The sequence below is a fragment of the Globicephala melas genome, chromosome 8, assembly GCF_963455315.2.
Source record: "Globicephala melas chromosome 8, mGloMel1.2, whole genome shotgun sequence".
Taxonomy (NCBI): domain Eukaryota; kingdom Metazoa; phylum Chordata; class Mammalia; order Artiodactyla; family Delphinidae; genus Globicephala; species Globicephala melas.
In genome coordinates this window covers 14,523,832-14,545,752 of record NC_083321.1, presented here as the reverse complement: position 1 = coordinate 14,545,752, position 21,921 = coordinate 14,523,832, and the positions used below count along the sequence as shown (strand labels likewise).

Below are 21,921 nucleotides of genomic sequence, written 5' to 3'. Positions count from 1 at the left end.
TAGCCCAGGAGTCTTTTATGGACACCCTTGGTCTGTATGTTGGTGTAAAGGAGTTAGGACAGAGGGGCGGACTTCCTTTCTTGCTGACGGGCAGTAGACTTCACAGTTCAGTGTCCCCAGGGGCTCTCCTGACTTTTTTTTTTGATGCGTTGGGTCTTCATTGCTGCATGCAGGCTTTGTCTAGTTGCGGCAAGCAAGGCTACTCTTTGTTGTGGTGCACAGGCTTCTCATTGCGGTGGCTTCTCTTGCTGCAGACCACAGGCTCTAAGCGTGCAAGGGCTTCAGTAGGTGCAGCATGCAGTTTCAGGAGTTGCAGCATGCGGGCTCAGTAGTTGTGGCTCACAGGCTCAGTAGTTGTGGCACATGGGCTAGTTGCCCCACAGCATGTGGGATCTTCCCTGACCAGGGATCGAGCCCGTGTTGCCTGCATTGGCAGGCAGATTCTTAACCATTGGACCACCAGGGAAGTCCTTCTCCTGTCTTGATGTCAATACAGTCCCTCTTCCACGTGAGATGAGCCAGAATCCAACCATGGGGCCAATCCCAAGATGACCATTTTCCTCTTGGCCCCTGAAGTCTCTGAACCTCACGTCCCGAGTTCATCTAAAGATACCCTTGGAGGAGCATGTCGGCGGTCACGGAGATCACTTACCATTCATCGTTACCTGGGAATAATTCATAGTAGGATATGAATTGTGAATTGTTCTTCCCCAGGTTGGGTGATTCCCCTACTTAGAAACACTTCTATCCATGGCATAGGCCCTGTTGGAAGTTGATTCCAATAACTTAAAAACTGCAAGAAGTAGTCATTTGTAAATTACCCAAGAGAGAACTTGCGCTGGAATTTTCCACCAGCGTTGACAGTAGGAATCAGTAGGACACAGGGTGGAAAACGAGGCGGAGCCTGGCTCAGAGTCAGGCTGGGGAAAGGCTCCCAGTCATGATACCCCAGGACACAGGGAGTGAGGTGTGGGAGGAACACAGGACCTGGGGCAAGACATCTGGCTTCTACTCCATGTTACGATGCTGTGGGACTTTGGACAAGTCAGCTCACCACTCTAGGCCTTGTTTCCTCATCTGTAAAATGGATCTAATTATACATTTCTCCCAGGGATACTGTGGAGTTGAATGAGATAATGCCCTAAAACACAATGCCTGGCCCTCAGAAGGTTTTCAGTAACTGAGCCCTCACTGGCCCTCCCTCCAGCCCTCTTGAACCCTTTGTTGTAAGGGGAGCCCAGAGCCTACATAGGCTAGCCTTTAAATCATTAGAAAGAGCCCTGTGGAACGAGCTATTTTCCCAGGAGCTGAGAATACTATCTGGCTACACAAGGGTGGGAGGTGAAATTTCTTCCCTGCCTATGGTTGTGATGACCAATGCCAGAAAGTGAGCAGGGTCTGGGGGCTCCATCCTGCAGTGAATTCCTCCATTTCTGAGCTATTTTTCCACCCGACTTGGGAGAGCCTGGGCTTGTAAAATGCGCTTATTAGTCGAAATGATCTAAATCTAATCTAATTCTCCCACGGAAACGATGTAATGATGTTCCTCACTAAATACCTGATGCTCGACATTTGATAAAATGACCACAAACATCTTTGTTAATCATGTTGAAACGGCATACCTGGGCTCTGGGCAGCGGCAAGCTTTCAGAAGTGCTTCTAAATCAATTAATCAGGGCGACATGGTAAGCACTCACATAAAATACCGTTTAATATGAAACAGAGAGACAGTGAAAAGTACAAAAGGTCCTCATCAAAGTTCTTGTTAATCTTCACCTCGTTTCCTCTGCAATGAATAATAACACCTAACGTTTATTGGGTGCTTACAATGTGCCAGACGCCGTTCCAAGCTCCTTACACCACACCGTGTCACTAAGTCCAACCCAGAAGCCTGGGGCCCAGAGAGGTTAAGGATCCTTCCTACAGACACACAGGTAGGAGGTGACAGAGCCAGGCTTCGAATCCAAATGATAAGATTCTGGAACCAACACTCTTAACCGAGTCAGGGATTGGTAGAAATGCATCAGAAGGCTTATCTCTCCAAAAGGCTGCCCTGGCCAGGTCTGGCAGGTGACTCTGGGAGATATTTGGGGACAGGGACTCCCATTGGCTGACTTTGAAAGACATCAGCCAGTTATACAGGTTTAGTGCCCCTCTGTGCCATGTTCTGTTCAGTTTTGCTCCATCCTACATACTGAGAGCTGTATTAAGCTTGGGAGATACCAACGCATTTGAAAACTGATCCTTTCCTCTAGGGGAAGCAAATGAAGAGATGGCCATGGCAAACCAGGAGAGGAAGCACAACAGAAATACACCGAATGCTTGACATGGCGTAAGGGAGGAAATGGTCCCTCTGGGGAAGTCTGAAAAAAGAAAAAACAAACAAACAAACAGAAAAGTAATTACTACTGGGAAGGATTTGGGGAAATGAAAAGGAGTTTTCCAGGCACACGAGACGAAAACGCATCCTAGACAGAGGCATTCATGGAGGCACAAGGATTGGGTGGAATGGGTATGGGCCCCACAAACACTGTGGGGTGGAGCAGCTGTGCTGAGTCCTCAAAGCTTTGCAAGCCATTCTTAGAAGCTTGGATTCTCTCCTCCAGGAGAGGGACACTGAATTAGTCAGGACTCTTATAGGTTCATATGACAGAAACCCAACTCAAATGGTCTCGGACTTGAAAGGTTTTGACTCGTGTAACTGAAACCATTGCATGTTACTGCATTCAGGCATAGCTGGATCCAGGTGTCAAACGATATCATCTGAAGTCTATCTCCCTCCATCTCTTAGCTATGGTTTCTCTGGCTTAACCCTCAGGTAGCCTCGGTCTAACTGGTGACAAAGATGAGTTTCAGAAGATCTGGGGTTACATCTGACCAGCTGGGCAACCTCAGGAGAAAGTATTGTACCTTATTCGTTTTTTTTTTTTTTTTTGGCCACGCCACGAGGCATATGGGATCTTAGTTACCTGACCAGGGATCGAACTGTGCCCCCTGTAGTGGAAGGATGGAGTCCTAACTGGACCGCCAGGGAATTCCCAGAAAGTACCTTATTCTTGATAACTCCAACCAAAGTCCTGGGGCAGATGTTACTTGGCTCTAACTGCCTGCTTGAATGGCCTGTGGTGTTATTAAGAAATGAACCCCAGATGTCAAGAGACCCCAGGGTCCAGTTCCAGCCCTGACACTTAACTAAGTGGCCTTGGATGAGTCCCTCTATTCTCTGGGTCTTGTTCTCCTCATCAGGGGAGGGGTAGACCTGAGGACCTCTAGGGTCTTGCCTTCCAGCCTGCACACAGCCTGCGTGCTCCAGGTGCTGTCGTGTGGCATGGTGCTGTCTACAACCTGCAAACTCCTAGCTGCCCACGGTGGGAATGGGCTTGCCTGGAACCCTCCTCACCTCCTTTGCGAACTTTCTCTCTCTTTGGGACCCAATAGCAGGGAATGATTGGAGGGTGGCTTGACTGATGGGTGGGGGACAAGCAGGCAGAGCCACTCCTTCCCCAAGGATCTGAAGGCTTAGGGACCAGTGGCACCATGTGTCAACCCACTGTGTAACCCGCTGCCAGCTTGGGACTTCAGGTGAGAGTTCCTTCTCAAATGCAAGGCAATTTAATAATCTCAGGAGACGGCTTCACCAGAAATCATGACTATTTAATCCTTAAATTGAATTTTATGGAATTTGTTTTCCCCTTTGAATTCTCAGGGTTCTTAATTCCAAGGCTAATCTGGGACCCTGATTCTAATTTATGACCTGCGTCACAGCTGTTTTTATCAGGCTGCTCACACGTGGCTTCATGGTCATGGGCAGCCACTCTCTACCACAACAGGCATCCCCCTACTGTCCCAGCTCACTAGGACCCCTGTCTTCTTCGAGCTCTAATCTTTCTTGTCCCCCATTCAGCCTCTGGTCAGGCCCAACCTCTGGCACTCATTTCTATTATCTGGCCCTTCCCAGTGAACTTGACATCTGGGGTGCCTGTCCTCATAGGCAGAGAGAGGGGAGGGGCGAGAGGCTCTCAGTGGGACAACAATTGCTAAGATGAGCCTCACCCAGATGCTGCCTTTGGAGGGTAAAAATAGACGTCTGTCCTTTCCTGTTCTTGGTTCCCCCCCCACACACAGGCTGTGCCAGGGACAAGGTGCTTTGTTAGTTTTAAAGTGCAACCTGGCAACACAGCAAGAGCTGGAAGAACTGGGTGCTCTTTTCTTATTTTCCCTTCCCCCGCTCCCCTCCTCCCTTCCTTCTTTCCTTTCCTCAGCACTCTCTTTCCCTCCTCCCTCCCTTTCTTGCATTTACTCAAATATTTATTGATCACCTAATATGTGCCAGGTCTCACGCCAGGTGCTGGGGTTACTGTGAGCAACACAGATGCAGACTCTGCTCCCCTGAGGCTCAAACTCAGGGGAAATAGAGAACAGCTCAGCCATTGCTGCCACACAGGAGCAAACAGGGCAGGTGTCACCCCAGAGGTGGTGACACTGGCGCTGTGACCTGAATGACAAGGAGGAGCAAAAGCAGGGAAAGGGCCTTCCAGGCTGAAGGAACAGCAAGGGCAAGAGTCCTGGGGCAGGAAGGGACTTGGCTTTGTGTGAGGAACAGAGAGAGGCCAGCATGGCCGAGGCAGCGTGGGCGAAGGGGAGGTGGGCTGAGCTGGGATCAGAGGGGTAGTCAGGCCAGGATCAGAGTTACCTCTAAAAGGGCAGGACAGAGCTCTGGAAGAGAGGAAGGAAGGAGTGTGAAAGGTCTTCGGCACAGGCAGAGGTGGAGGGAACTGCGTGAGCAAAGGCCCGTGGAGGGGGTGGTTTGCTATATGGGGAAATTCCAGTAGTTGATTCTGATCCATGGTGGTCCCATAAGAAAAGGTGCTTGGGGCTTTTCTATTAAAGGATAATGAGACTGGAGAGAGAGGGCCATGGGTGGGTAAAGAAAAATGGGGGAAATATCGGGGGAGGGGCTGGAGTTGGGGGTTGGGCAATGGGCTTGAGAACTGAGAGTGGAGGAAATTGCCCCAGGAGCTGCCCATCTGGCCTTGACCCTGAGGACACCCTCTGGGCTCATTTGACCAGGGTGCAGGGCCCTGGATCAGAGCCACACACACAGTGCTGCTCTGCACCCCTCACTAATAGCCTGGAGGGTGGGACCTGAGACTCTGGACCCCAGGTGGGTCCTACCATGGCCACTTACTGGCTGAGTGATCTTAGACAGGCTGCTTATCCCAGTTGTGCCTTTGTTTCTCCATCTGAACAAATAGGGAGATCTATCTACCTGCAAGGACTATTGAATTTATGAGCTAATCCATGTGAAGGGCTCAGCCTGAGACACACTAAGCGCTCGGTAAGTTATCAACAGGCTGGCAGGTGACTAAGGCAAATACAGCAGCTGGGGCAGGAGCACAAAGCAACCTGTGCTCTAAGGGGGAGAAGCAGAGTGACAAAGGAGAGGAGGGCGTCATTAACTCTGACCAGGAGACCCCGGAGTGGGATCAGGAGTCCAGGAAAGCTTCCTGGAGGAAGTGGTGTGGTGGGGGCCTTGAAGGCTGAGCAGAGTTTCCTCTGCAGAAGGGGAGTGGCCTGCAGCCTGAGGAAAGGACACAGTGGCGTGTTTGGGGAAGAGAGAATTGTCAAGACAGGCTGTGGGAAGGGATGGAGGAGTGACAGGTGAGGCAGGAAAGGTAGGCTGGGGCCACATAGCACAGGATCAGAATGTCATCCCAAGGAGGTTGGCTGTATCCTGACACTGGGGAAAATGTTCTTTTTTCTCAAAGCTGGGAAGTGAGTGACATAATGAGAACAGATCTGACTGTTCAAATCCCTCTTTGGTAGCTGTGCTATGGGGCGGGAGCCATGTGGAAGAGGCTACAGCTGCCTCCAGACCTCAAAGGAGGAAACCCCCAGAAGCCCAAGTGTGCAGGCTGTGCTCGGGGCAGCGAATGCTTCCCTGGGAGAGGACATTCTGGGCTCTAGTCCTGGTTGCATGATCAACTTTCTGGGCGACTTTGGGCAAGTCACTTTCCCTCTCTGGACCTCAGAGTCCTCATCTGTAAAGTGAGCACACTGACTTAACTCCCCACCAGGCTGTACAGCACAATGGGGCTCTCAAACTCAGGTACCCATAGAGAACAAGCAGGAAATGTAAATAAGGGAAGGGGTAGAGGAGCCTCAGAGAGGCGGGAATTCTGGGAAACTGGAAAAATCTTGCCTTGTGCTGGGGTGGCTAGAAATCCAATTTTTTTTAAAATAAGAAATCATCTGACTTTTAAATGTTGGTTCAATTGTTTTTAAAAATTACTATTTTGGGTCATCCCATCTCATCTACTGGCCCAAAGCGACTCACACCCCACCAGTTTAAGACCCCTGTTTCTGCATTCCTGGAAAGGGGGGAGAGAGCAGGTAGAGAGGATGAAACAGACAGAAGGGGTCCTGGGGGGAGAAGTCCTGGGCCCCCTAGATTGAGGACAGCACGGTGCCTCCTTACAGCAAACCGGCCACTGCTGTGAGCCGAGTGTCCCTTCTGAGCTCAGCGGGGAAGCAGGAGTCTGTTTTCATTAGAAGCCAAGAGCTGAATCAGCCCTGGAGGCATGTAAACCAGCTCCCCTGTCCGGGAGGGTTTTAAATCTTGCGAACTTGCCTTTCAGACCTGATAAGAGGCAACCTCTTCAGGAGAGAGGCTGGTGAAAAGTCAGCAGCCCAACTCTTATCAATCAGACCACCGGGAGGTGGGAGCAGGGGAGGGCAGCAGAGGACACCAGTCGGCAGGGATTCAGCAGTCCTGGGGCGGGGTCAAGGGCAGAGACATGAGTTCCTAAGCAATGTTTCGGCTGCTCTGACGCTGTGTTACCTTGAGCAAGTAACTGAGGCCTCTGAGCCTCTGCTTCCTCCGTAGGAATGGGGGGATAATAAAATCACCTTGCAGGGGTAGTGACACAACAACGTGGAGGAGGGTACCACCGTTATTTCCATTTTACACAAGAGGAAACTGGGGCTCTGGAACTTGTCCAGGGTCAATACATCTCATAAAGTCAGAGGGGGGACTTGAGCACAGGTGGTCTGGCTCTGGAGCCATGCCCCTTGGGTGAGCTGGGCGATCTCCCACACCACCCAGGAGATGAGAGGAGAAATGAGAAGGGTGTTTTGACCAAGAACCAAAGCCTCCCCCACTGCCTTCGAACTCACTGGGTGGTCTTGGAAAACCCGCTCCCGTCTCTGGGCTTCAACATGGGGTTGGTTATTGAACCTCCGGGACTGTCCAGCTCTGAGGGTCCCATTTATTCAACACGTGCTCACTTAGCATCTGTTCCATGTCAGGGTCTTGGGGAGAGAGCAGGGAGTAAGACAGACAGACAGAAAAGTCCCTGAGCTTTGGGAATTTACATCTGGGCTTGGGGTAGGGTTGGGGGGAACAGTGGAAAGACTGAACCCAAGACAAGGGATGCTGCCCAGAGAATGATGTGCTCTGAAGCAAACGAGGCAGGGCGCTGAAAAGCGATGCAGATGGGCATGGTAGAGCAGACGACTTCGGATCGGGCCGCCAGGAGCTTGTCCAGGAGGGGCTTGTCCATAGCCCACACGTGGATGGTGAGAGTAAGGCAGCCGTGTCAGGGGAACAGCAAGGGCAGAGGCCTCTAGGAGGGAGCACGCTCAGTATTTTCAAGGACCAAAGAGAAGCTGATATGACCTCAGGGGCCCGCAAGCCCTTCCTGCCTTCCTATGCCTCCTGCTCTGGAGGCCTAGGAGCAGGCGGCAAAGAGAGAGAGAAAGAGAGAGAGAGAGGAGAGAGAGAGAAAGAGAGAAGGAGAGGAAAGAGAGATGGTGCTGGCTTTGAGAACCCATAGGCCTGTGGGGCTGGTGTTTTAACAATCCCGGGGAAGGGAGGGCATTCAATGCAATTGCCATTTGAAGATCCCAGCTTGCTTAGTACAAGTGGAAAATTACCTTTGCATCTTTTCTGGGCTGCTTTTTGATCCCGATTTCATCACTCAGATGTACAGCAGTGCATTTTCAACGGGTACAACTTAATTAGACCCAATTTGTATGACTACATTATTAAAGACTCATTTGGAAAGAGCTCCATGCCCAGGGTTCGCTGGGCTCCACCGCTTGCTTGAAAACACATTTGGGAACACACTTTGAAGAGAGCCCCCTGACCAGCCCGGCTTCTGGAGCGCTCTTCTCCTCTGCCTCCAGAACACCGGCCTGGCTTGTCATTTAATTTCCATCTCATTTAATAGAATGTCTTTGGACATCTCTGTGTCTCAGAGCCTCTGACGGGTGTCTCCTGTAATTACACAGAGATTCCTCATACGCCCCTTCAGTTGGTCATCAAACATTCATGGGGAACTTCATGGGAGCAAGGTCCTGAGCCAGGGGCCTGGGACAGGAATAAAAAGGTGCAGACTCTGCAGACACACACCTTTAAGTCCAGGAGGGGGCAGGGAGGGGGGAAACCCATGGTCCCATTTTCATCCTCATGAGCAATCCTGTGGGGTGGGCAGTGAGGGGCCATCAGCCCTGTTAGTAGATGAGTACTGCAAGGCTCAGGATCTCAAGTCAATGCCAGGGTCAGGGCTTGAACCCAGGACCCTGGACTGGTTCTGCTTCCCCAAGATCTCTCTTCTCTTGTGGGAGAGGTACAAGGATATTTGACACAACTGAGGCAGGTCAGGCCAGGGGCCCTGACACCTGAGGGAAGACTCCTGGCAGGTATCAGACCTGGAGGCCCAGTAACTTCCAAATCACTGAACCTGAGGGAGTGGGGGGGGGGCAGAGGAGGATATATTAGCGTTCTACAGAGAAACACAACCAATAAGATGGATATATACATATAGAAAGAGATTTATTGTAAGGAATTGATTCACACAATTATGGAGGCTGAGAAGTCCCAAGATCTGTTGTCGGCAAGCTGGAGACCCAGGAAAGCCAGTGGTGTAAGTTCTCACCTGAAAGCTGGCAGGCTCGAGACCCAAGAAGAGTTGATGCGCCAGCTTAAGTCTGAAGGCAGGAAAAGACTGACGTCCTAGCTCAAGAAAGCCAGGCATGAGGAGTCCCCTCTTCCCCAGCCGTTTTGTTCTATTTAAGCCTTCAACTGCTTGGATGAGGCCCACCCACACTAGGGAGGGCAATCTGCTTTACTCAGTCTACCCATCCAAATGTGAATCTTATCCAGAAACACCCTCACATGAACACCCAGAATGTTTGACCAAATGTCTAGCTCCTCCATGGCTCCATGGAACTGACACATAAAATTAATGATCACAGAGAAGAGGGAGAGAGAGAGGTTGAAAGACATTGCTAGCCGTAGACCAAATGGTGGCGAGCAAGTGGAGAAAGCTCACATATCATTTCATCCTCACAGCCACACTATAGAATAGGGGTCCCTATTCCCATTTTAGAGATGAGGACACCAAAGCTGAGAAAAGTGATTTACCCAGGGACACACAGTTGGTGACTCCATGGCTCCTCGTCCCTGGATAATATTTGTTTCTATGGAGAAAGGGTGAGGATGCTGCCAATAGGGCTATCTCCTAAGTCTAGTTCTTATTTTCTGTTGCCTCTTCTGCTTTTCCAGTGTGATCAGAACCTGGTTGAATTTCTGAATTGCCTGTCTCTATCTATTGCAAATATGGAGGGAAGGTGGCATCACCGTCAGCACCATGGTCAACAGAGTCTCCAAGGTCTCCTATAGTCCTTTGCTTCAAAGATGATAAGAGCCCTGGAGCAGGATGCAGGAGCCCTGATCTGACTCTCTGACTCTGAGTCACTGTGTGGGCTTGGATAAACTTCTTCCTCTCTCTGGGCCTCAGGCTCCTCATCTGTAGAACCAAAAGGGAAGACTGGAAGATGTCTAAGGTCTATCAGAATCTTCTGGGGGGTTCCATGGCTCCAATGTGGGTCTGTCCTTTGCGGGAGACCCTTCAGCATGAAGAACCCCCAAGTCCTATAGGGTTTCTCTGGCAAGGCCTCCAATCAGGGGGCTCCACACTCCTCACTGAATTGATGCTGGGAACCCTGACCCACCCAGGGCCTTAAGCAGGGCCATGGTCAGGGAGGTGTCAGCTCAGATGCTGTAAGGACACGGTCCCACATGCACCCCCGGTTCCACTTCCCATGTTGTCACCAGCCTGGGGAATGTGCACAGCATTAGACAGCACATGTCCAGGAGCAAAGGTCTCTCCTCTCTTGCCTACCCCCTGAAGAACATTCCTGCATGAAGAAAACCAAGTGCTTCCCATTACTCTCACACGGCTATCGCCGTCACAACACTTCTGACACCAGATGTGTAGGTTTTTTCCCCACACCAAGCCAAACAACCACGGGTCCTACAATTTAACTCAATTCTGACACTATCTACCTGGAGGTAGCACCAGAGGTTAAGGGCTCAGTGAAGGGCTCAGTCCCATGAGACTGCCAACCTCACCCACCCACCCCCACTTCAGATGCCAATGGCAAGTAGTAGGTCCCCAAGTGACCCACAACTTCTGTCCAACCTGACTGCAAATTGGGGCTTCTCATGCTCTACTCCCTTTAGATTCGATTATTTGCTAGAACAGATCACAGAACTCAGGGAAATGCTTACTTACGTTTACCAGTTTATGATATAATACAGGATATGACGAAGGATCCAGATGAGCTGCCACATGAAGAGATACAGAGGGTGAGGTCTGGAAGAGTCCTGAGCGCCGGAGCTTCTGTCCCCGTGGAGCTGGGATGCGTCACCCTCCCGGTGCATGGATTCGTTCACCAGCCTGGAGCTACAAACACCATCCTATTGGGATTTTCATGGAGCCTTCATCACATAGGCTTGATCATTTATTACATTCATTTCCAATTCCTCTGCCCTTTGTGGAGAATGGGAGATGAGCTGAAAATCCCAAACTTGTAATTATTACTTGGTCTTTCTGGTGATCAGCCCCACTCAGGAGCTCACCCAGAGTCACCTCATTAGAACAAAAGACACCCAGGATTTAAAAGCCCTGTGTCAGGAACTGGGGTCAAAGACCAAATACTAGAACAAAAGATGCTCTCAGTGCTCTTATCACTTAGAAAATTACAAGGGTTTTAGGAGCCCTGTGTCACGACCTGGGACAGAGACCAATATGTATTGTGTATTTCTTATTATTTCACAGTTCCTCAGTGACCCATCCCCAAGTCAATGCATCCAGGTCTGGGGATTGAGGAAAGAGAAGTCAGGTAGCTAACCTGTGATCCAAGAAACAAATCGGGAGAGGCTTGGAGCTGACAGGCCTGATGGGAACCTGTGAAAAAGACCTAGATAGGGAATGGGCTCTCAGGATCCAATCCCAGGCTTGCTTCTAATTAACTGTGTGACCTTGGGCAAGTCACTCCCCTTCAGGTTTTTCATCTATAATAGGAAAGGGGGTAGGTCACAATGATCTCTAAGATCACAAGTTTGCCTCTTTGCCCCAGGACTTTTGCACAAGCTATTCCCCCTCAACTGGAAACCCTCACTTTCCACCTGGCTAGTTCCTGTTCACACTTCCAATCTCAATGTAAATATCACCTCCACCAGGAAGCCTTCTTAGAATCCCCAACCTAGATTAAGTTCTCTTATAATATCCTACCCCTGCTCCCTAAATATCTCCTTCGTAGCTCTTGCCTTGACAGCAGCCAGAACGCCACGTGTCAGAGTATTTGTTTAATCTCCACTTCTAGAATGTCAATGTAACGGGAGCAGCAGCCACATCTGACCACAGTTCTGTGTCCCTAGTACCCAGCATAAGGCTGGGAACCTAGTAGATGCTCAATAAATGTTTGCTGACTAATGGGCTAGATGCTTGAATGCTTTCATGGTATAAGACCTTGGGGATAAAGAAGAAAATAAATAATACAGAAACCATCCGTGTTTTCTCAGCATTATCAACACTTATCCATTCTGCAGACCACGTAGAAAAATATCTGAACCCACTAGTGAAAAAAGGGAAGGACAGATGAGGCTGCTGTGTAAGGGACACATACCCTTCTCCTCTTTTCTGCCTCCCTCTCACCTGGCTCCTGTTGTGGGGGTAACTGGAGAAAGGGCTCACTAAGAAGGGATCCTGCTGAGATTCCCCCACCAGGACCCCTCCCCCTTGCTCTGCCATCCCTCACGGTTGCTCTGGAAACCACTGTGGCATCATCAATGCAGAATGAGGATTTCAGGTGGGCTAATCAGTCCTAGGGATCACTTGGAAACTTACAGCCTCTGGGTTGTTCCCATGTAAATACTTTCAGTGTAGAGAACAGAAGAAAAGACAATTAGTCTAGGCTGTCAGGAAATCCACATATGCTGCTTCATTCCTGAAAAGGGTCTTCTTTTATCCCCAGGATCTTCCCTGGCTGTGACACATCTCACACACCGCGGGGAGCTGTCAGCTCTGTGGAGTGACGAGGAATTAAAAATAAAAATTGACTTACAGAGAACAAAATCAGGCCTGACAACTCAAGTCACTCAGACCAGCCATGGTTAGAAGATTGCAAATATGTTTGTCAAAGTGGGCTGGCAGGGACAGGTAAGGGAGGAATTGTCTGTCAGGGCAGAACTTTGGGAATGTGTTTGTCTCCTTTTGAGATGAGTTTTCCAGCAGCAGCCCTGTTCCTCCTTGTCAATTGCTTTTCTTTCCATCCTTATTCTGGTCTGGGGTCATGCCCAGTAAGTTGCAGATCCTCCACTAGACACGGTTGTCTCCTCATTATTAGCAGATTCCACATCTGTGAATTCACCTCCTTGCTAAAACTTAACCCAGAATCAATAGTCATTCATGGACATTCACAGAGTGATGGAAAATTTGAGTCGTTCAACACTCGTGTTCTCAGCTGAGGTTCAACAAGGCAATGTGCTGCCTTCCGGTTTCAGCTCTCATGCTGTAAACAAGTGTCCTTTCGTGGTCTATGCTGTGCCACGTTTGGCACATTTCTGTGCATTTTGTTGGTGATTTTGCTGTTTAAAATGGCCCCCAGGGCTTCCCTGGTGGCGCAGTGGTTGAGAATCTGCTGGCTAACGCAGGGGACATGGGTTCGAGCCCTGGTCTGGGAAGATCCCACATGCCGTGGAGCAACTAGGCCCGTGCGCCACAACTACTGAGCCTGTGCATCTGGAGCCTGTGCTCTGCAACAGGAGAGGCCGCGATAGTGAGAGGCCCGCACGCCACGTTGAAGTGTGGCCCCCACTTGCCACAACTAGAGAAAACCCTCGCACAGAAATGATGACCCAACACAGCCAAAAATAAATAAATTAATTAATTAAAAAAAAATGGCCCCGAAGCATACTGTCTAGTGGTGTTCTTAAGTGTAAGAAGACCATGGTGTGCCTTAATGAGAAAACATGTGTGTTAGATATGTTTCATTAAGACATGAATTATAGTTCTGTTGGCCATGAGTTTAATATTAATGAATCAACAATAGATGCTCACTAAGATATCTTTAAACAGAAACACACATAAAATAAGGTATTGAGTGTTGACAACAATATTGTGACCAGAAGTCTATGGGAAACTAACCCTGCATTTTCACTAGGAAGAATGATCCAGTATTCCTTAATTTGGTGTTTGTGGTGGCTTTATAGAGCATAACTACTTCAAATCATGGAAATCAACTATTTGACCCACTGAGTTGAACTGTTTCTGAATCTGAGTCTCTCCCACGCCACTCCTGTACCACACGCTGGAGGGAAGAAATGGGGCCTGAGTCATCTGTACATTCCCACACCTCTAGGAATGTCGTAGGTCCTTAGTAAGTGTTTGCTGAATGTATGACTTGCTGTGAAGGACATTGAGAACACTCATTCATTCATTCATTCAGCTAATATTTATTAAGAATGCCTACTAGGTGTCAGGCACTGTTTTAGGTGCTGAAGATACAGCAGTACAAAAACTTACAAAAATCCCCACTCTCATGGAGGTTTTGCTCTAATTAGAGAAGACATACAATAAGTGAAATGTATTAGTCAGTGTTCTTCAGAGAAGATAGAATGAAAACGATATATATATATATAAAACAAAATTTATTATAAAGTATTGGCACATGCCATGGAGGCTGAGATGCCCCATGATCTGCAATCTACAAACTGGAGACACAGGAAAGCTGGTGTCAGTGCAAAAGCCAGAGAGTCAATGGTGTAGATTCCAGTTGGGGTCTGAAGGTCTGAGAACTAGGATTTCTGAGGGCAGAAGACAATTTCCCAGCTCAACAGTCAGGCAGGGAGTGAGTTTAATTTTCTCCCACCTTTTTGTTCTATCCAAGCCCTCAACAGATTGGACGATGCCCACGCACATTGGAGAGGGCCATCTGCATCTGCTTTCCTCAGTCCACCAATTCAAATGTTAACCTCTTCCAGAAACACTCTCACAGACATGCCCAGAAATAACGTTTCACCCACTATCTGGGCCTTCCATGACCCAGTCAAGCTGACACATAAAATCCACCATCACACACACAAAATAAATGAAATGTATAGTATGTTAGATGGTAGTAAATGCTAAGGATAAAAAATGAAGCAGGAAAGGGGGCTAGAAGTTATCAGGAGTGGAAGAGGGATAGACATTTTAGATAGTGTAGTCAGGAAAGCCTCACTGAGAAGGTGGCTTCTGAGAAAAGGAAGTGAGGGAGCTGGACAGGTAGTTGTCTGGGAGAAAGGCGTTCCAGGCAGAGAAGCAGCATGTACAATGGCTCTGAGGCAGGAATGTGCCTGGGTGTTCCTGGAGCAACAGGAGACCATCTGGCTGGAGTAGAGTGAACCAAGAGAGAGGGGTAGGAGGTGGGATCCAAGAGGCAGTAGAGAAACTGTGGGGCCATGTAGAATTGACTTTTCTCTGAGTTTGGGTTTATTCCAGGAATGCAAGGTTGGTTTAACATTCAGTCTTTATAATTTATAATATTAATAGAGCAAAGAAAAAAACTATCCGATCATCCCAATAGATGTATTCCTGGAATAAATCCAACTGGGTTGTGGTATATTATCCATTTTATGCAACACTGGATTCTATTTGCAACATCTTTATCAGGTTTGGGTATCAAAGTTATGCTGGCATCAGAAAGCAAACTGAGAAGTGCTCTCTTTTTTTTTATTCCCTGGAAGAGTTTGTACTTCTTTCTTAAATGTTTGGAAGAATTCCACAGTGGAGTCTTATGAGCCTGTAATTTCCTTGGTGAAAAAATGTTTAATTGTGGATTCAATCTTGACTAGCTCTGTACTATGCAGATTTTCTGTTTCTTTTGTGTCCATTTTGGTAAGTTGTGTTTTTTCATGATTGTTTATTTCTTTAAAATTTTTACATTCGTTGGTATAAAATTTGTCAGAATATCCTCTTATTATTTATTTTTAAGTGTCTAAGATGTATAGTGATGTCCCTTTTTCATTTCAGATAGTGGTAATAATTTATGCTCTCTCTTCCTCTTATTCAGTGTTGCTAGAGGGTTATCAATTTTAATAACCTTTTCAAAGAACTAACTTTTCTTGGGCATTGTTGTAGGCACTGGGAATAAAAGTTGAATGTAACAGTGTCACTGTTCCCATGTATTTTTTACATACTAGAGGAGGAAAAGAGGCAATAAACAAGCCAATATAATTTTTTAAAGTAATTTCAGCAAGCAGTAGGTTTTAGTAAATTGCAGTCAACAATAAGAAAATAGAGCAATTGGGAGCAACTTTTGATTGTCTGCTTACTCTAAGGTGGAGATATTTGAGCAGAGACTTGAGAAACAAAAAGAGCTAATCATGTAGAAATCTGGGAAAAGAGATTTCTAGGTAGAGGCAATAGCATGTTCAAAGGCCTGAGGTGGGAGCAACATTCAGTAGTATATTCAAGAGCTAAACGAAGGCTGAAATGGCTGAAACATCTTGTGTAAGGGAGAGAGGATGGCACAAGATGAGACCTGAGAGGTGGGCAGGGTAGAGCCAGATAATGTACAGCAGCTGGTCGATGGTATAGAGTTTGGACTTTATTTTAAATATAATGACAAGTGAATAAGTCAGCTATTGCTACAATAATGCTGCATAACAAACCACCCCCTCCCCGCCTCCCCCCCTGCCAAATCTCAGTGGCTCTCAACAACAGTTAATTTTGTGTCTCACCAAGTCTACAAGTCAGCAGGGGTAACAGTAGTTCACACAAATGGTTGATTTTAGGTCTTCTCCATACGTTTCTCCTTCTGGGACCAGTGTTTACCAATGCATGCTCTCCTCATGGAAGATGGTAGATACTTAAAAGACCAAGCCAAAACACACAAGTTCACTTAAAGCCATTGCTTGCATCATGTCCATTAACATCCATTGGGACCAAGCCCATCATCAACAGGACAAGGAAATACACTGTGCCTACTCTAATGGGAGGTACTGAAAATTCATACTGCAAAGGGTACACAGTTCTTACAGGGAGGAAATGAACGATGAGGAAAGATGAGGAAATGAAAGATGAAGAAAGATACAATTTACAAGTAACTTATCTCTAAGATCACTCAGGCCGTTGTATAGAGAATGGATAGAAGGGAGGAGTCAAAGTGGAGGAGGAGAGAGGATGGAAACTTAAATTCAGGTAATAGCATTAGAGGGAGAACAAAATGGACAGATTGGGGATATATTTTAGAGGTATATACTTCACAGGAGCTGATGACGGATTAGACAGGGAGTAACTATTACACTCTCTTTGCTTCATTCCAAACACTCTAGCCTTCAGGCTGCTCCTCAAACATTCCAGGCAGACTGTGATTCCAGTGTCTCTGCAATCGCTGTTTCCTATACCTGGAATACTGTTCCCTTAGACACTGGCTCAGCACACTTCTTCAATTGACTCTGGCCCTGCTTAAATGTCAGCTCCTGGGTGAGACATCTCTGGCCAACCTATTAAGAAAAATAGTGCCCTCCCTTACACTCATCTATTTTTTCCCATAGCTTTTATTGTCAACTGACAGAAACTGATTGGTTTATCAATTTCCTCTCTCTCTCTCCCTCACTGCAATGGAAGCTCCGTGAATGCAGGAATTTTTTGTTATGTTCTTTTCACTGCTGTCTATTCTGATCTTGAGTACTGCCTGGCACATAGTAGGTACTCAGTTAATCTTTGCTAAATTAATCAATGAATTCCCATAGGTAGGCCCTATGGGGATCATTCACCTTTGATCTGGTCTTCGGACAGCAGAGTCTGGCCCAGTCCTCATTGAGAAGACCCCCCTCCCCAGACAGCTGTCACAAAAAGGCAAGGGGCTATCTGATGGCAGGGACTGTAGTGAGGCCTTCCTGCCTGTTATGAGTCATTAGAAAGCCCACCTGGGGGAATCCTGGAAAATTGGTCTCCATGGTTCTGTTGAGCATCTACCTACAGGCCTGTGGTCCTGAATTTTCTCTCCCTACTGGAGCTAAAGCAGAGTGGGAAATCTGGAGGCCAGACTGGAATCCCTCCCAAGTCCAGGGAACCTGGAGTATAGACCAGGGTGAGAGTGAGGGCTTCTGAGCCCTCCCTTGGCCCATAGGTTCAGCTCCAGGAAGAGGGGCTGATCTGAGAGAAGGAAAGAGAAAGACTCCTCAGACATTTGTTGGTGGTGATGAGCAAACCGAGGCACTGGTTGCTTTTTCGAAAGAATAAATAACCTCTGATTGGAATGGGAAACTAATTGATTTTACACACTGGATTTTCACAATACAATGTCTGCCATGAAGGGAGTTTATAGGGAAAACTATAGTTTATGTAAAACTATAGTCTGTCATGGGGAAGGGGGTGGAGACAGCTAGGGTGTACACAATAGGAGGAGCGCTCTGGTCGGGGAAGAGGCCCAGGGTAGGGTACATGTGATGAGGAATGTTGCCATGCTCCCAGAGGGACAGACGTTAGCTAAGTGCTGGGGGACTCTATAAGCGACTAATGCTGGGGGTGGGGTGGGGGGCTTGTAGAGTTCACACACCGCTGTGTATTTGCCAGAAATACTCTAACCTGCTATGTATGTGAGGAGGAACACTTGGAATACGAACAGCTGGAGTGCAAGTTCAGGGATTCAGCCATACCCCATACCCCAGGGGAGGGACGGTAGTTGAGTATAGGTAGATGGGGTGACTATGCACTGCTGAGAAAACTGCTGTCACAGCTGAGGGATGCCTGACCAGGTGATACCACCAGTCATTCAGCAGGCCTGCCTCACAGCCGTGCCCTGCATGCGGGCATTTGGCTGACAGGTTACTAGAGGGAGTGGCATCTGCTTCCCAAGCTGTGTGTTCTGGCACCAATCACTGATTAGCCTGCTCACAGGGCACCTCATTTCCTAATTGGGCAACCCAGAGGAGGGGACTTTTGCCTAACTGGTCTACCCAGAGGGGTTCCTTTTTTGCCTAATTTGCACAAAGAAGTCATAGTGCTAACAGCACTCTGATGTTCTGGACTCTCTCTCTCTTCCCCATATGACCTGCCTTGTCTCCCAGCCCCCCTCCCCCATGTCCCACTCCCCCCACCCCAATGCTCCAGTCAAATAGGGGCCCTTGTCACCCTCCCTACGTGCCCTGCCTGGGACTTTCCTGACACTCCCTGCCCCATCCAATTCCCTGTTCACTTTCACATCCTCTAAAATGAGTGTGTTAGACTAGACAATCTCTAAGATTTCTTCCAGATTCACCATCACAGGATTTTTTTAAATCAGTGCTGCTGAGGTTTAGTGAGCAAATAATAAAATTTGTCAATTTTAAGTATCCAATTCGATGAGCTTTGATAAACATAGTCATGTAATTACTACCACCACAGTCAAGGTCATTTCCTTTGCCTCCATGTGTCCCCTCCTACTCCTTTGCAGTCAATCCCCTCCCCCCCCTTCCAGCCCATGGCAACCACTGTTCGATCTCTATAGTTTTACCTTTTCCTAAATACCATATAAATGAAAACAGACAGTCTATACCATTTTGTGGCTTCTTAGCGTAACACTTTTGAGATTCATCTATGTTGTTGCACGTATCAGTAATTCATTCCTTTTTACTGTTGAGTAGCATCCCATTTTATGGATATACCATAATTTATTTATCCATTCACCTATTAATGGTTATTTGGTCTGTTTCCAGTTTGGAGCTAATATAAATAAAGCTTTTATTAATATTTTTATACAAGTGTTTCTGTGAACATATATTTTCATTTCTCTTGGGTATATACCCAGGAGTGGGTTTACAGGGTCATATGATAAGTGTCTGTTTAACTTTATTCTAAAAATTCAAATGATTCCAAAGTGGCTGAACCATTTTTCATTTCTAACAGCAGTGAATGAGTATCCCAGTTGCTCCACATCCCTGCCAACAGTGGGTATGGTCATTTTTTTTCACTTTTCAAAATTAAACTTATTATTTTGCGATAATTGTAGGTTCACACACAGTTGTAAGATATAATACAGAGATCTCATGTACCCTTTACCCGGTTTCACCCAATGGTAACATCTAGCAAAACTATAGTACAGTTTCACAACCTGGATAACAGTATTGATACAGTCGAGATACAGAACAATTTCCATTACCACAAGGGTCCCTCGCATTGCCCATTTATAGCCACATCCACTTCCTTCCTGTTCCCACCCTTTCCTTAACTTGGCGACCACTAATTTGTTTCTCAATCCTATAATTTTATTATTTTATTATTTCAAGAGTGTTATATAAATGGAATCATAAAAATGTTAACCTTTGGGGTTGTTTTGTTTTGTTTTTGTTTTTGTTTGAATTTTATTTTATTTATTTTTTTATATAGCAGGTTCTTATTAGTTATCCATTTTATACATAGTAGTGTATATATGTCAATCCCAATCTCACCTTTGGGGTTGTTGTTGAGTTTTTTTCCCACTGAGCATAACTCTCTGGAGATTTATCCAGATTGCTGTGTATTATCAATAATTAGTTCCTTTTATTACTGAATCCCATGGTGTGGATGTACTATAGTTTAACCATTCACCTGCTGAAGGACACTTAGGTTGTTTCCTGGGATAAATCTCACTTTTCATGGTGTATCTCTTTAATGTATTGCTGGACTGTATATGATAGAATTATTTTTGCATCTATTTCATAAGACATATCGATCTGAAGTTTTCATTTTTTGTCATGTCTTTATCTGGTTTTGGTTCCAAGGTAATGTTGGCTTCATAAAATCAATGGGAAGTCTTCCCCACTATTTAATTTTCTGGAAGAGTTTTTATAAAATTGGCATTATTCCTTCCTTAAATATTTGGTGGAATTCATCAGTGAATTCATATCTAGGCCTGGAGATTTCTTTGTGAGAAAGTCTTTAACTGCAAATCCAATTTTTTAATAGATAATGAGCTATTTGGATATTTATTCTTTGGTAATTTATATATTTCAAGGAGTTTATCCATTTCATCTCAGTTGTCAAATATTGTTCATAATACCCCTTATATCCTCTTAATGTATATAAGACCTGTAGTGATGTCCCCTTTTTGATTTCTAATATTGGTAAATTTTGTCTTCTCTCTTCTCTTTTTTTTTTCTTGATCTGCCTGGTTAAGTTTGTCAATTCTATTTATCTTTTAGTTTCAGTAATTTTCTCTGCTGTTTTCTTCAATTTCATTGATTTCTGCTCTTAGTATTTCCTTAGTATTTTCTAGCATCTTCCTACTTGCATTTAGTTTTATCTCTTTATTTTTCTAGTTTCTTAAATTGGAAGCTTAGATCTTTGAATTGAGACCTTCTTGGTTTGTAACGTAATCATTTATTGCTGTCAACTTCACTCTACACGTTGCTTTAGCTACATTCCACAAGTATGGAAAGAATGTCAGTGGAAATTTTCATTTCCATGCAGCTTTAAATATTTTTAAATTTTGCTTGTGATTTCTTCTTTGATCTATGAAGTTTTTAGAAATGCGTATTTAGAAATGTTTCAATTTCCAAACATTTGAAGATGTCTGCTGTAGTTGTGGTCAGGGAGAATATTTTGCATGATCTAAATCCTCTTAATTTTGTTGAGACTTGTTTTATGACCCAGTACATGGTCAATCTTAGTGAACATTCCATGTTCACTTGAAAGGAATGTGTATTCTGCTGTTGTTGAGTGGTATATTTTATGAATGTCAATCAAGGCAATTATTTTTTAAGTTGTTGATATTTGGGTAAACCTCTATCAAGTTTCTGTCTTTTTTTTTTTTAAATGAAAGCTTATTTAATTATTCATGGCTGTGTTAGGTCTTCGTTTCTGTGCGAGGGCTTTCTCTAGTTGTGGCAAGTGGGGGCCACTCTTCATCGCGGTGCGCGGGCCTCTCACTGTCGCGGCCTCTCTAGTTGTGGAGCACAGGCTCCAGACGCACAGGCTCAGTAGTTGTGGCTCACGGGTCTAATTGCTCCGTGGCATGTGGGATCTTCCCAGACCAGGGCTCGAACCTGTGTCCCCTGCATTGGCAGGCAGATTCTCAACCACTGGGCCACCAGGGAAGCCCAAGGCAATTTTTAATAGTGTTGTTCAGATCTTCTATATCCTGACTTTGTGTTTAGTTGTTCTATCATTTACTAAGAGAAGTACTGAAATCTCCAGCCGTAAATGTAGACTTTATTGTTTCCCCTTTGAATTCTATGAGTTTTGGCTTCATGTATTTTGAGGCTCTCATTATATGCACATACAGGATTATGATGTCCTCTCGATGAACTGGCTTGGTAACATTCCTTGTTCTGAAGTCTACCTTGTCGAATATTGATATGTATTCTCCAGTTTCCTTGTGATAATTGTTCATGTATCTTTTTTTATTCTTTTACTTTTAGTCTATCTGAGTCTTTATATTCAAAATGGCTTCTTGTTGACAGCATAAAACCAAGCCCTTGATTATTTTTTTTAGCCAAAATGGTCATCTCGCCATTTAATTGGGGCATTTAGCCCACTTACAGTAATGTAATTACCAATATGTTTGAATTTAAATCTACCATCTTGTTACTGGTTTTCTGTTTCCACCTCTCTTCTCTCTCCTTCTGGG

The 21,921-nt window shown here is 46.1% G+C and overlaps 1 long non-coding RNA gene across 2 annotated transcripts in view; it reads left to right on the top strand.

Moving 5' to 3' along the window:
- LOC115857508 (uncharacterized) overlaps positions 1-21,921 on the top strand; it is a 164,294-nt gene that overhangs the window by 116,487 nt on the left and 25,886 nt on the right. The window contains exon 5 of one of the 2 annotated variants that reach the window (XR_009564864.1): positions 10,607-15,896. The exons of the other annotated variant lie outside the window; for it this stretch is intronic. This is a non-coding gene — a long non-coding RNA (uncharacterized lncRNA). Of the gene's footprint in view, positions 1-10,606; positions 15,897-21,921 lie in introns of those variants that run through there. 2 annotated transcript variants of the gene reach the window in all.